The 15,431-nt window shown below is 44.5% G+C and overlaps 1 long non-coding RNA gene across 1 annotated transcript; it reads left to right on the top strand.

Moving 5' to 3' along the window:
* Positions 1-5,284: 5,284 nt before the first annotated feature.
* Positions 5,285-12,564, top strand: LOC139045180 (uncharacterized). Its single transcript, XR_011503069.1, has 3 exons — positions 5,285-5,518; positions 8,019-8,306; positions 11,624-12,564. It is a non-coding gene; the product is annotated as an uncharacterized lncRNA (long non-coding RNA).
* The last annotated feature ends 2,867 nt before the right edge of the window (positions 12,565-15,431 follow it).

Below are 15,431 nucleotides of genomic sequence, written 5' to 3'. Positions count from 1 at the left end.
ATTAGAGACCAAGAACTGAGCATTAGATGTGCTCATTGCTACTAAGATAGCTTTGCTTCTTGGCTCTTTCACCAGATCGAGATAGGAAGGAGCTCCATATTTTGCACATAAACATGCACATACATACAAATATGCATATATATATACATATACCTGTATGCATATACATATGCATACAAGCGAATGTATGCACATGTATATGCATATTTCAGTGATCCTGAGTTCACACCAATACCTTCGATTCTAATCCACCTCCCCTTCCATATTTGTATGTCCCTTCTTCTATAGGGAGGATCTTGGCTCTCAAAAGCCTTAGCAAATTTACTTAGTTGCTCAATCCTATATTGCATCTAAAATAGCTCCTGAATTATGCCTATAAAACTAAAATAGACAAACATACACAAAAGGTCAGAGTGTTTATGCACTGCACCCCACCAACACACATACATATCCCACCCTGCCGCAGAGTAAGATCAAATACTGTGACCGTTAGTTACTAGATTAGTTCTTTTCTTGCTTTCTTCAGTGTGTTTAGAGTATTCAGTCAAAATATAATTAAATTCATTTATTTCAGTTTTCTTTCAGTTTTAGGTTTAGTCTTCTTTCCATGTTTATTGATTTGATTTGATTTTTGAATATGTAAACCACTGAAAGCCTTTAAAAAATTAAAGCATGACGAAAGCCATACCCAGAAAAGAACTTCTCTCTTTGTGTCCTTTCAACCCAGGCTTCTCCCTGCTGTCTTTTTGTAAGTAACAAACCTGAGTTTTAAAAATTTATTCTCCCTTTGTTTCTTCTAAATAAATCTCTTTATCTAGAGCTTCCTTCATCCTGAGTGGCAGAAGTGAAAGAAGAGCACCTATGTTCTTCTGATGCTTGACACCATTTAATCTTCACAGCATCCCTAGAAGGAGGGTACCATCTCAGCTGGAGATAATGGAATCTTCACCCGGAAAGACGTTGTTCCTCTTGGAACAGGACAGAAGACAGGATTTGGCACACCTTCAACATTTGGGGCTAGGAGAGCAGGAGATAGGAATGGTTCAGGGCCCTGGGTGTCTCTGTGACTAGAGAGCCTCCAGACCCAGCCATTCTGCAATTGTGGCCTTTTCTTAGGAAAATGGTTGTATAGGAGAGCAAACATTAGAAAAAGTGGGCCACCAGAGGGCTGTAACTTTGGGATCCAAGAACTATGGTGGAACATCACCAGCTGAATACCCCAAAGCTTGGGAAAAGATAGTCCTCCTTCGGACCCAAGCTCCAACAGCAGCTGTAGACCCCACCAAGCGCCACCTGTAGAGGAGGAGAAGGCACCTGGCTTCCCAGACATCAGGCTTCAGTGGTGATCCAGCAGGGATAAACAAGACGGTGGGAGCAGCCAGACTACCTGGACTATAGCAATGACACTGTGTGGTCATTGTAGTAGGCAGAAGGACTGTACGTGGCCTTGGAGGTGATGATAACCAGAAGTGACTTCTTGCACTGAGTAAACTCACTTGAATGCCTTGAAGTTATCCCAGCAGGAAGGATCATAAGGACAGAGATAAACACTCTCATAACCCTCTGGGTGGGGGAACCCTGAATCACTTGAGTATTTCAAAGAATGTGACAATATTTCGTACCTAAGCCGAAGATGGTTACGTCAATTTTATAGATGAGAACAGAGGCTCAGGAATGCTGAGCAGCTGCATGAACATCACACACTTTGTAAATGGCAGAACTAGGTTTAGAACCTTGGACTTTCTGAATAAAAGTCCATGCTCTGAGAACAATACAGGGGATCCCCTGCCTGCATATCCCTCAGCACCTCACATCTCCTCTCTTCACCTCACTTCCCCACCTGTCTAATGAGGTGGTGGATAGAGTTATCTCTAAACTGTATTCCAGTTCCAAATGAAAATTTGACTTGCAGGCATGTGTGTGTGTGTGTATGTGCGTCGTGGTAAGAAGTCATTTTCTAATGACAAGGGCGTTAAGCAAAAGAAATGAATTAACTCAGGTAATGACAGTCCAGGGAAGATGTAGGAAAGACATGGGTTGCCCAGGGTGTGGATATCGGAGTTTCCTGGTCTCTAACGTCATAATAGATTGAGGCAGAGGGCAGTGAGAGAGCTGGGCCAGCACTGTGAGAGGCTCCCTGGGATCAGCCATGGCCCCTGGTTGAAACAAGCACAGTGGGATGGGAACAAGAGATGACTGCTGAACCTCTCAGGATTTCCCTCTGGCTAAGAGCTTTTTATAATATGTTTCCACATTCAACTCCTATAGGATTCTTCTACAGTATAATAATACCCATATATACTACACGTGGGCAGATAAAGCCTCAAAGAGATGAGGGCCTTGCCCAAGGCATGCAGCTGGTAAGGAGGGAGGCAGAACAGCGCACCAACCAGACTGCTGGGCTCAAATTCATCCTTGCCTGCTCCATGCTCCAGCCCCAAGGAGAGAGAGGGCAGTGAGAGTCAGCAGCTGGAAAGAAGACACCTGAGTGCCCGTTCTCTGCACTTTGAGACGTGACTATGTAAAAGGGGCCCCTGGCTCTCACGTTAAAGTTTGCCTTCCTTCCTCTACCTAGTTTTGTAAAATAGGACATTTGGTAATTAATTTTTCAGATCTACAAGGCCGGTGCAGGACAGGCTGTAAATTAAACAATTCTTATTTCCATAACATTGCTGCCCAAAGGGCGTTGCTTTATGATGCATCCCTGAAGCAATGATGCGTAGCTTTTATTAACCATAGGCCCAGGATCCAAAAGCCCCTTGCCCCTGCTTCGTGATGAAGTTGGACATGCGAAAGAGAAAAATAATTGGATGTGTTTATCTCCTGATTTTTTTATCTGAATCTCCTCAGCAGGGCTGTCAGGACCGTTCCCTAAGACAGATGTACTGAGCAAAAACAGATAAAAGAAAAAGGGCCTTTACCATGTAATTTCCACCTCATCTCAAGACGATTTGAAGTGGCTACCGCAATACATGCCATAGAACGTGAAGCAAACAGACGTGGAGCTCAGGAAGAAGAGCCAGGAGAGTGTGACAAACCAACACAGGGAGGACAGCAAACTAAAGGCAAAGGCTGCCGGTGTGCACGTGGAGGGAGATTGAAAGTGGTTTGATGACAATTCAAAGGATGACAGGACACGATGAGAGACAGACGCAGGGAACAGAGTGAGAACTGGAGAATCCGTGACAGGCTTCACTTCCCGGCAGTATTATCGTGCTTGGCAAGTCTACGGTCACAACAGGCTGGGAGTTTGGAAGTGGGATGAGGAGCCAATCCAGAGTGAGGTGTGCCCTGAGGGAAGAAGAGCAGAGGTCAGCCACAGATCAGGGTCTCAGGCGGGTGGGCTGCGGGATCAGCACTTTGACCTTTAACAAAGGTGAAAGCAAGGCATGGCCATTCTCCATGAGGGTCAGCGCTGCAGGCAGAGGCCAGGACTACAGAAGTCAGGGAAAGCCCGCGAGCAGCACTAGGAAGATTGGAAGGGAAGCAAGAAGGCTGGGGGCAGGGGAGGGCCAGCCACAAACGTTGGGCCGTCTTGTAGCTCCAGCCACAGAACTCAGTGAGCAGTGCTGCCCTGCTGCCCAGGTCAGGCCTCCCCTGTATTCTCTAGGGGCCTGCAGTGACACACACCAAGGACAGGCACTGGAAGCACAAAGAGCAGGACAACTCCTGATATTAAAAAGAAACCTCACTGAGTGCCCTTCACTAACGGGATGCATGCAGTGAGTGGGGGAAAACATAACAAATTGAGAGAACACCTAGAATACACCTGGAGCTGCGCCAGGTGCTGGGGACATTGGATAGGCCAGCCCGGCCCTGCCCCGTGTTCAGGTTAGACTCACACACAGGTTACCGTTTGGGCAGCTGCTATGTGCTGTGTTCTGAGCACACACGGGAGGAACCGCTACTCTGCCATGGGAGTCAGGGAAAATGTCTGAGGAGATGTGATATTTGGGCCGGATCTCGAAAAACAGGTGATTTTCCTAGGAGAAGAGAAGAAGGCTATTTTAGAAAGAAGAAACTGTTCTAGGCGTGGGTTCCTGGAAGGATAAGAGTGTGTTCACTAGATTTACTCATGGCAGGAAAATCAAACTCTACAGTTTAGGGTAAAAATTTTTGACCAGAGTTGAAATAGAGCCCCGAATTATCCAAAATAATTCTATTAAATAAAGTCCATATTCTTTGAGTAGGCTTTTCCCAAAGTATTTCTCTTAGTTATGTATAATTGTTAAAAAATATGTGGAAGAAGTTCATTGTCAATAACTGTGAGGAAATTTTGGGTTAAGCATACTGAAGATCATTTTTTTTCTGCAGGACTTCTCAGAGCTTTTAATATATTAATGCACATTTTGAATTTCAAAGAGGGGGTGTAGAATGAAATATTTCTTATATTTATTAGAAGATCGAATAGTTCATCTTTTTCCAGTTCAGACGTAATTGAGACGCTCCAGGAAACAGTAGCTTAAACATTCCGGAAAATCTAGGAGTTTAAAACCTATGTTTCCATTCATTTTACCTTATGAAATCTCTGTCATAAGACTTTTCATATTGTATTGTAACTGTCCTCCCCTACCCAGACCTGTGCTGTCCAATATGGTGGCCACCAGCCACATGTGGCTACTGAGCTCATGAAAGCTGGCTAGCTGGACTTGAGATGCACTGCAATTTACCGGGAAGTTACTAGCAAGTACACGTGTGCCTTGTGTTATATTTCCATTGGACAGCACTGCCCCAGGCCATTAGCTATTTGAGTGTGGAGACCTTACTCATCTGTACATTCTTGATGCTTTATAAATTTCTTGTCATATAATAGGCATTTAGTAAAAATTTATTGAATGTATAAAATAAGATAAAAGGGAAACCATAGTCATAAAATACTTGCTGCATTTAAAGTCTGATGCAAAATTCTTGTTCCCATTTTTTCAGTTTAATCTTAAAGGTTGTTTCTGCTTATACATAAATGATCTTTTTATTCATGTAAATATCTCATTTGCATGTATGAAATTTATTCCCTAAATTCCTTTAACATATCCTGGAAGCTGGTCCTCCAAGCAATAGTCTTCTCTTTTAAAAGAATCCTGAATTCTGGGCTTTGAAACAGTTTGCTACAGTTGGGAAACCAGCACGTGAGCATCCAACCCCTCACGTGGCTACATGACTCCCTTCACCTCCTGCCCTCTGACTTCTGACCTCCGCTCTCTTTTTCCTCTCGCCCCTAGGGAAATGTACTTCTGAAAAAAACAATCAAGATCTCCTTGAGCTCCAAAGCCTTGTCTTGCTCTCGCAACTCCAGACTTTCTGAAGCACTAAGTTCTGTCAAGCAAGCTTTCAGCTGTTTAATACCCTAGGCTCTGCATAACTCTCTGATCTCTTTTTGTGCTACTTGCTCCTTCAAGGTCCTTTCTTCCGTCTCTTATCTCCCTGCCCTGCCACTGGTTTTCTGGGTACCTGGTCAAGTCTCAGCAATCTTTGAAAGGAGAGAGCAGTGTGTGCCGTGACTCCCCAGGCACTTTGAGAGGTAAGTGAATCCATGGAAATAAGGAGCTGTGTAAACTGACAAGTGTGAACAAGTGTGAAGTGCTATTCTGACTAAATTGGAATGGAATGAAGTAAGATACCTTGCTACGTTTTTCCTAAATGTATGAGCCTTGCTACTCCTATAAAGGAATTTACACCTGTCTCCCTGTGCTTAGAGATGAACCATCTAGACTTCGTTGCATGTTTACCCATCAAATTAATACTTTTACTCACCCTCTCAATTTCCTTCCTCTTGACATCTGATTTAGAGAAGAGTATGGAAGAGTAATCCTATAGTAATGAGTGAACTTTCTTCTCATACTGCCCAAAATATCTCAATGCCCTTACCATTATCCAACTACAATAATCTAACATGGAGAATTATATTTTATTTTTAGCTGGCTATAAATATTAGAATTTGATATTTAATGTACTTTTTTTTTCCCAAGAGATTCATTGGCTGTTTGCATTTTAGTGAGATACATAACTTGAAGCCATGTAGAACAGTCATTAAATGCTGGACTGTTGACTCAGATCAACTAAGATTTTGTTGTAAATTGAGAAACTGGAATGTCATTCCATTCCATCAAGAGGTGAAGTCTGTCTCTCCCCTGCCTGAATCAAGGTTGGCCACGTGACTTGCTTTGGCCAATGGATCATTAGCCATCATGATACAGGCAGAGGCATGAAGAATAATTGCTCAGTGAGGTTCATCCTCTTGCTATTTTGGGAATGCTTCAGCTACCACCAAGTGAAGAAGCCTAGCCACACCTGGAGATTAAGCATATGAAACCTGGCTAGTTTGACTTGAGATGTGCTGTGAGTTACTGGGTAGATTTTTTTTCCAAGAGATTGGGAAAAGATACTAGAGGATGATAGATATGTTGCCTTGTCCCCCTCATTGCTTCAACCAACTGCCAGATACGTGAGGGCATCGCAGACCTTCCAACCACTGACCAACCCATCATCTCACCACAGACGCAAAACTTTTGATCTGGCTAAGGAGATTTCCAAATGGAATGTTGTAGTGTTGGTTGGGTACAGCATTGTATAATAAAGTATTGCAAGAGAAATAAGGTAAAGAAAGAACTGTTTAGATTGCACACAGAAGTTAGAGGATTTATAGAGGAACCCACACTTGTTGGATTAGAAAGTAAGACTGTTCTCATTCCTAGTCCTCACGTGGTAAAAATTTTCAAAGTGAATTGAGGCCTCGGGCCAAGGTCAAAACAAAGTATGGCTGTAGGTTCCTTTGTTAAGACTTCTGAAAGTCTTATCATGGTGCCTACTAGATCCTTTCAGCTAAATGAAAAGGCTCCTAAGAATCTTAAGGGTATATTTCTTATAGAAACCTAATCCTAAAGTAACTATTTGTGAGGTACAAGTTTGAAGATTATCTCAAACAATTGTGGGCATGACTTTCACCAAATGGATTGGAGTATAATCTGATGAATAGACATCCCACAACATTTTTAAGAGGTTGTAATAGCGAAAGGGCCACCAGCTTGGACAAAAAGGAACCGAGATTTCTCAAAACGCCAAAAGACACCTATCCCCTAGGGATCTATAAGCAGGACTAAGGCTGAGAAAGTTACTCAGTTGTGACATTGGCTATCTTTTGCAGTAAAAGGCAAAAGCTTCTCAAGAAGGCAAAAGCTAACAGCCCAGAGTGGCAATCTGCTCAAGGAAGCAGAGCCAGGCTCTAATCCAGATCGTAAGCTCCTCAGCTGTCTACATAATTATGAGCTAAATAAATTGTGTTTTAAGCCACTATGTGTTGAGGTGGTTTGTCAAATAGCAGAATCTGATAGTTTTGAATTCCAGTTCCTCGATTTCCTGAGACAACTTCCAACACTGTGTAACTTTAGAGAAAAATTAATTAGCTCCTCTGATTTTTAATTTTCACAAATGTAAAATAAGGCTAATATACATACCTCATAAGTTTGCTGCATGTTAATGAGATAGTACATGCCTTGGGCTCTGTTAAAAAGTCTGATTTCTATAAAAATCGCAATTATTATTATTTTATGAGCCTCCATTTTCTCATCAATACAAGATGATAATAATACCCATCTCTTGATTTTGTTTTGAAAACCAAATGAGTGTCTGGGAGAAACAGAACTGACACATCTGAACAGTCAGAGATCAGTAAGTCAGATAGTGATCAAGCAGGTGGTTGTGACCTTAATTCCTGTTCCCCTTTCTAACATGGAAAGGAGTACTTTCTTTAGATTAAAAAATATATTTTTTTAAAGGTCTGTAAATGTATCTTTTCTAAATTTCAAATACAGTCTCCCAATCTGAATGAATAATTGCATGCTTGTATTAAGAATGCCCTATGTCTTTTAAAATATAAGCCCCGTGCTCCCAGGGTCTGCTCTTGCAGGGCTGAAGAGGTCTTTGAATTCTCTTCTGTCCCTCTCTGAACCCACTCCCCTTCTCCAACATCCTACTCTTCCCTGAAATTATCTCCCTTTCTCTTCTCCATTGTTCTCTGGCAGCCTCTTATCACTCCTGCTGCAAACGAACACCCGTGCCCCGTCACCCACGACCTCATCAAGAAGCGGCCTTCAAATGCATGGACATCCAAACCCAAGAGAAACCACAGTGGGTGGGAGTATCTCAGTGGGAAGATGGCAATCAGCAGACCACTGTCAAAGAAGAGCCAAGAAAGAGTAGAAGGAGAGCTCCTAGGGGCTGTCTGGAAAACGGACATGGGAGCAGGCGCATTGATGCGAACTAAATAATGCAATGGCTACAGATACCACGTGGGAAACATCAAGTAAAAGGTAGACATCTGTGGACCATGGTGATCCGTCAGGACTTCCTGGAGGAGAGAAATTAACAGGGCCTTAAAGATAGATATTATTGAAATGATCATCCATCTCATTTAATAATCACTTAATGAGCATCTGCTAGGAGCCAGGTGCTAACTACATAATGAGGGAAATAATAATTAATAATAATATCTTTTCTTTGTGCTGCATTTTATAATTCACAATCTAGTCAGGACTGGTAAGTGAGCATCAGGGAAGGAAAGGAAAGGGATAAATGGGGATGGGAATTGATTGAACACCTCTGTGTTCCTAGCACTGCGCTGGCATTTTACATCTGTGATTTCATGGAAACCACCATGTAATGTCACTTCAATTATTGTTCCAAATTTGGGGTTGAGAAAAATTAAATCAAGAGAGATCTTAGGTGACTGACCAAGTCACAGAGCTTGTGCTGGTAGAGCTGGGAACTGAAGCAAGATTTAAGTTTCTCCAAAGCCAAAGTTCAGGGTGGACGACTCAGAAGGTGTAGTCAGGGTCTGGTTTGAACAGAGCCTGGGGAGGGTGGAGAAAAAGAGAGAAACAAGCCAAGAAGAGGAAAGGCTCCAGAGCATTATCTATAGAAGCCAAGAACATTTACCCAAAGGGCATCTCCCTCCCAGGGGAGGGCTCTCATTACAACTACTTAGCACCTGGAGCCCTTTTTCCAGTCCAAAGATATTCTTTCCTATAATCACCAATTAGCACCTGTCACAGTCGTTTTCCTGGGCAGTTGATGAGGATTGAGATTCTGGCAGGTTGGAGATTTCATGAAAGCCCTGCAGTTAATAACGGTGATATTCAGAGCAGAACTAATAGCTCACACTTGGAATGGATTCCCTCTTTTATGTGACCAGATTCTCCCAGGACCTGTACAGTTTGATGCTCCTGTGCCTGAGCACTTTAACAAGCTATTGTTAGCTAGCAATAACTCGTGAAGGCCCCCTGGCCAGAGAGCAGAGCCCTTCATCACTGAATAATCCAGCTGATTTATTTCATTATTTGGAGAGTTTGTAAAAGGACAATTCATTTTTCCACTGCTCTTAGGTGATTCTCCGAGCCATCATTCTCAATATTGCCACACCGACTCCCATTGCTGCAGAAGTTATGCTGTGCAAAGTCCCACCAGGACCCACACTGGGGAGACAGAGGCCAGAAGATGGGCTTTGCAGGGAAAGCAGTGTGCTTGGCTCTTTACCCATAAATTAGAACATCATAATTACAGAGGGATGCCCCCACCCCGCGACACACAGCCCCCTCCCTCTTCCTGCATCCGCACTACAGCACCTGCAAGTCTCTACCACGCTAGTTTGTTTTCGTGAGAATCTCCTCCGAGCAACTGCACATCCTTCCATGTCAAAGACTCTGCGTGATTTAACTCTTGGGCCGCAGCCAAACCCAGGGCCCCCCCTTGAGTGATAATGACTGGAGCTAGCATGTGTTCATGTGCTTTCCCAGCGTCTGTTGTCTGTTTTCCAGATAACAGCCCTTCAATATTCTTTGGGGAATCGCCCTTCCCTTTCTCAGTTCCTGTTACTGGTGGGGTTAAGCTTTTCCCAGGCAGCAGGTGGGTGAGGGACACGGGAGAGGTCTCTCCTGTTCACAGTGATTGGTCAGGCCTGAGCACGTTACCCAATTCGTGCCAAGGACAGTAAAGGCCAGAACTTTTCTTCAGTTATTGAGAAAGAAAACCTTCTCTTTCCACAGAGTCTCCTAACCTGGAGAGATACAAGGCTGAACTATTTGCAGACATTTTTGTCATCATATACAAAGAATCTGACTAATGATGAAAAAAGATGGAGGAAAAAACTCTCAGAGACGGAGAGAGGCGGAATCCTAATGACGTTGTTTCAGCTTCCAGATCCACCTCTTCCTGAAGCCACTACGTTTTGACTCTTAGATGCACTAGTTGTCCCTTCCTTAATTGCATTCTTTCATTATACGTTGCTGCAGAACAAACCATTCCAAAGCTTAGTGACATTAAAAAGTCATCCTACTTCATGCTCAGAATAACCCAGTGAGGTAGGGACTGTACAAATAGGGAAAAAGAAACTTAAATAGGTCAAGGAACTTGCCCCCAGACAGTCAGTACATGGCATAGTAGGTGGTCAGTTAGCATATTAATAAGTTACTGATTTATTTACTGAAGAAAGAGAACTCATCTCACCCACTCTCATTCAACTCTCTTCTCAGCCTCCTGAGAAAAGGGGCCCTGTGCACCCTGTGGTTTGCTTTGTGGCCCCTCCCTGCCTGGTCCTCCTGTGGATATGCAATGTTCAGTGTTGTTATTGCCCATCTACCCCACACTGAAATCTGTGATCTGGAGAGCATCTAAAATGTGCAGACCATCAGTCCTGCTCAGCACCAGACTTTGCTAAAATGCACGTTCCTTCCCTACCTTGTAACCACCTAACTCATAGACTAGCACCATGAGGCAGGACCTAATAAGAAAGTTTCTTTCCCTTCCCCAGCATGTACGCCTTTTCCAGGCCCAACTCCAGGACCCATTCACAGTGTTTCCTCACAATCTTTTTCTGCCATCTCCTATGTCAGAAGTCTGGACAATCCTGACAGGGACCAGCCAAGCAGAGAGGCAGGGACAATTTCCATGGGGCTGGAGCTGGAGGGTGACTTGTCCTATCCATGAAAACATGGGAGCCAAGAGCTTGAAGAGACTGTAGAACAAGCATCCACAGGGAGAGCTGAGTTTCAGCGACAAAGGATCTTGCAGAGGACACCACGCCCGGAGGAACAGGGGCCAGTACCATGACTTGGTCAGGGAGACTGAGATTCAGGTAGAAGCACTCCAGAAGCAAGTGAGGAGAGGGATGCAGTAAGAATGAGGGCAGCACAGGTCAGGGTGATGAGCAGGGGCACTGGAGCCAGGCTCTTAGATTTGAAAACAGGCTCCACCATCTGCTCTGTGGCCTTGAGCTTATTAATCAAACTCCCTAAGCCTCATTTGCCTCATCTGCAAAATGTGGCTAATTATGGTGCCCACCAATCGTTCCTAGTGAAGTCACTGGAAGACTTTAGAGAAGTCCGTTCGTACACGGAAAGTGCTTAGACATGGGAGCGCTCAGTGAGGGATGGCCATGAGCTCCTTGCTGTTGTGACCATTTCCCACAGCCCTGTGCCTGGTCTCTGGATGTGCCCAAGTTATACCAGTAGAATCCTGCAAGTTCACTGTCCTCCCACGTGTTCCTAATTCCACAATTTCTGCTCGCTTGAACGCTATCTTTTCTTTGCTTAAAACTCACTCCTCTATTTTAAGCTACCTATTGCTCCTCTAGGAACAACCTGGGCTGTCTCACATCAGATAGAACAAGTCACTTCTGGGACCCAGCCCAGCATGTGAGACCCTCCGCAGCACGGGCCCATCCAGGAGGCCCTTCCACAGAATGGAAATCCACTCAGAAGTGAAGACCCAGAGATGACAACAGTGCCGTCCACAGGGTCACTATCCCAGAGGAACGTGCACCTTAAAAGCATCAGAGACTTGACATAGAAGCCATTTCTGCTCTTACTTTCAGATCCCACAGAAGTCCTTTGGTTTTTGGCATCCAGATGTTTCCTGCTCTCAGATTTTTCTACCGTGCACACCATGGCTTCATTCCCCCGAACGTTAGAGCAATTTTATGTACTGAAAGACTCATCTAGAACTCCTTCTAGAACTGGAAGAAGAGAGAGGCACTGAGTCAGGATTTTAATAATGCTCATCTACGGGTGTGAGTGTGTGTCCATAACTATTGACTCTATTGAGGTCCCTTTTTATAGAAATTATATATGTTGCATAATGGATTCACACTGTATGTAATATATATGAACTGGTAGACAGGTGTATGTCTATATAAGCATGAATATATTTAACACTTTGCTATTAAAATAAAATTGGTTAAGTATCGATGCACACATGATATGCTGGGATACAAGGCTGACTAATTAGTTGTCAGAGAATACAAAAAGGGAGGAAATGAAGGAAGGAAGGAAAGAAAGGAGGGATGGAGGAAAGGAGGAAGGAAAGAAGAAAGGAAAGGAGGAAAAGTGTGATGCCAGTGCTTAATTGTCATCAGCAGCAGCGCCCCAGCCTCTCAGCTGGTACGTCTCTGGGCCATGCTGCAGAAGATGCTCTGGGGAAGTTCCTTTGAACAATTGCCCACAGGAGTCATGAATTCCCCTTCGAGGGCCCTGAGTGAGTATCAAAGTCCAAATCTTGGTGTCCTCTCTCTTGGTGACCCAAGGTAGGTGGTTTGAGTTTGACAAGTGTGTGATCTTAGTCTGACCCACTGAGAACTGCACTAGCTCTATCCATGTCCCTTAGACACTGAAAGATTTCCTAATGTACACTGTACCCTGGAGCAGGAATAAAGCACCCCTGTATCAGTTTCCTATTGCTGATGTAACAAAATTACCACAAACGTAGCGGCTTAAAACAACACAAATTTATTCCATCATGTATCTGGGTGTCAGAAGTCCGGCACGGTCTTACTTTGCTAAAATCGAGATGTTGGCCTACCTGTGTCCTTCTGGAGACTCAGGGGAGAATCCGTTTCCCTGCCTTTTCCACCTTCCAGAGGCCTCCTGCCTCCCCTGGCCTGTGGCCCTTTCCTCCATCTTCAAAGCCAGTAGTTAGCATCTTCAAATCTCTCTCTGACTCTGACCTCTGCCCCTGTTGTCACGTCGCCGTCTCTTACTCTGATCCTCCTGCCTCCCTCCTAGAAGGACCCTTGTGATGACACTGGGCACACTCAGCTCACCCAGGATAATCTCCCATCTCAAGATCCTTAACTTAATCACAAAGCCCTTTTGGCTCTGTAAAGTAGCATAGTCACAGGTTTCTGGGGTTAGGACATGGACACCTTTAGGGGGCCATTATTCCACCCACCACAGCCCCCATCAATCAAGTGACCTGTTTACGTATCTCCAGACTAGGGAAATAAAACGGTGTAGCTAATGAACCCAGAGCACCCGCCATATGCCAAAAACTATGATCATTCTACTACATTTCACACAATTGAACTAATTTTTAGTTCTCACAAGAACAATGTGAAGCTGGCATTATTCTCTATGAAATATGAGAACTGAGTCTCAGAAAAGTTGTCATTTCTCTAAAGGCAGTGGACCAATGGGCAGAGGAACCCCTATAACTTGAACAAAGTTGCTGTGACTCCATACCTTCCCCTCTATCTATGTCGCCTATTCTGCTTTACACAACTCCCATGTTCCAAAATAAGTGCCAGACATGGAGGGCTTCCTAACTCGGCACTGGCCCCCTCCTCCAAGTCTCCGTGCCCACTGGAAGGGAATGTTTGGGGAGCGGGAGCCCAGCATGGCCATCATTACTATCCTTGCCTCTTACTGCTGGCATAGTTTGCTCAGAGTAGGTGCTTTAGAAATACACACTGTCTAAATAAACACTTAAATAAACCCCCTCCAAAGTCTCGGGTCAGAGCGCTGGACAAAGCAGAGCCCTCCAGTATCACTCTTTCCTAAATTGTCAATCTTAATCCAGCTATCATCAACACCCTCACTGAGTCCCTGCTGCCTGTAACACACTACTCTTGGCAGGCAGGAGATGCCAAGACACGTAAACCCTTACACGCTCACCATCGATCCAGAGGGACACGCGAGCCAGGGAACCCTGCGTGGGCTTGCTGGTGCTGGTGGGGTGAGTGAGGAGAGTAGCCTGAGTGTGAGAGCACTCCCCGAGCTCCCAACACTCCCAGGATCATAACCTCTGCCAGCGTACCCACACTGTCCAAACCAGTGGTTCTGAGACACTCGAGTGTCTACAAATCTCTAGGGAAGACTGTTAAAATACACACCCCTGGGCTCCACCCAGGGAGACTCTGATAAAGCGGCTCTTCTGTGAGGCATCCGCATGTTTAACAAGCTCCTGTGAGCCCCACAGGCTGCTGAAGGTGATTGGACAACCACGTCTTGAGAAACACTCTTCTGGATGCTTAAACACGTCTCATTCCCGAATTAGGGAGTGGCACTGTGGCTCTTCTTAGAGAAGCCCTCTCGTTCACCATGGCCAGAAGGGGCATCTCAGAGTCAGGGGAAAAGCAGGAAACAAGCAAATGCTGCATCGATTAGCAGAAATGTGCTGAAGACTCATGTGCCACCAAGGCCTCCCTCTGCAGCCCCCCAGAGGGACTCTGACTTTCCTGGGTCCCTGCAGCAGGCAGCTCTGGGCAGCCTCAGCTCAGGCACTAAGCAAGGGCGAGTTGAAAGGAAGAGTAGAAGAAAAAGGAATGGCTGAGTGGATGCTCCACCTTGCTCACTTCCAGGGCTAATAGACACTGTCTTCCTGGGCAAGAAAGAGACGTTCCATCCCAGAAAACCTCCACTCCCTTCCTTCCACACACACGCACACACATATACATGCACATGGACACACACATGCCCCTTTAAATCCTTAGAGCCTTTTCCTCAAATTCTTAGGCAATCAGCTTCATGAAAAGCTTCGCTCAAAATGTTAGCCCCCCAACCACTGCAAAACATGTGGGTTATCCTTGAAGTTCTCACAAGACACCCACAGCCTCGTGTAGTCCACCACCAGAGCATGCAGAGAACAAGAATTTCACGTATGTCATAACAAGGGAGAGAGAGAGACCCACGGTCATCAAATTACAGGTTGTGCTTTTTGCTGAGACCTGCATGTTCTTAATACTGAAGCAAACGCTCAAAGCCTGGAAATGTGAAGTGACCTGAGAAAAATCAAATGTTGTCTTTTATTTTCTATTTTTTAAGCCTACGATTCTTCATTTTCTCTATAGAATCTTCTATTTTAGTGTAACGTCTTTGGGGTTTTCTTTTTTCTTTTTCATTTTTCAGGAGCCAACTCTAATTCCACCTTCTGCACTGACTTTGGTTTATTGTTAAAAATAAATGCCTTTCTTCAAAGCAACCTCCCACCTTTTGTGCTGTGCTTAGGAAAAGACAGAAGAAAGTTAGCTATAAAGAAAACAGTGACGTTGGCTGGCATGTGGTGGGAATGATTTGAAATACTTCCACTCAATTGAGAAGAAAACCTATGGCCCTTTAAGGCTGAACTGGTAGAAGCTGCGCTGCCTCTAATTGGAATCAGTGTGAATA

Source organism: Equus asinus, chromosome 4 (assembly GCF_041296235.1).
Source record: "Equus asinus isolate D_3611 breed Donkey chromosome 4, EquAss-T2T_v2, whole genome shotgun sequence".
In the NCBI taxonomy this organism is placed as follows: domain Eukaryota; kingdom Metazoa; phylum Chordata; class Mammalia; order Perissodactyla; family Equidae; genus Equus; species Equus asinus.
The sequence above is the reverse complement of the archived record's forward strand: the minus strand, read 5'-3'. Positions and strand labels throughout refer to the sequence as shown.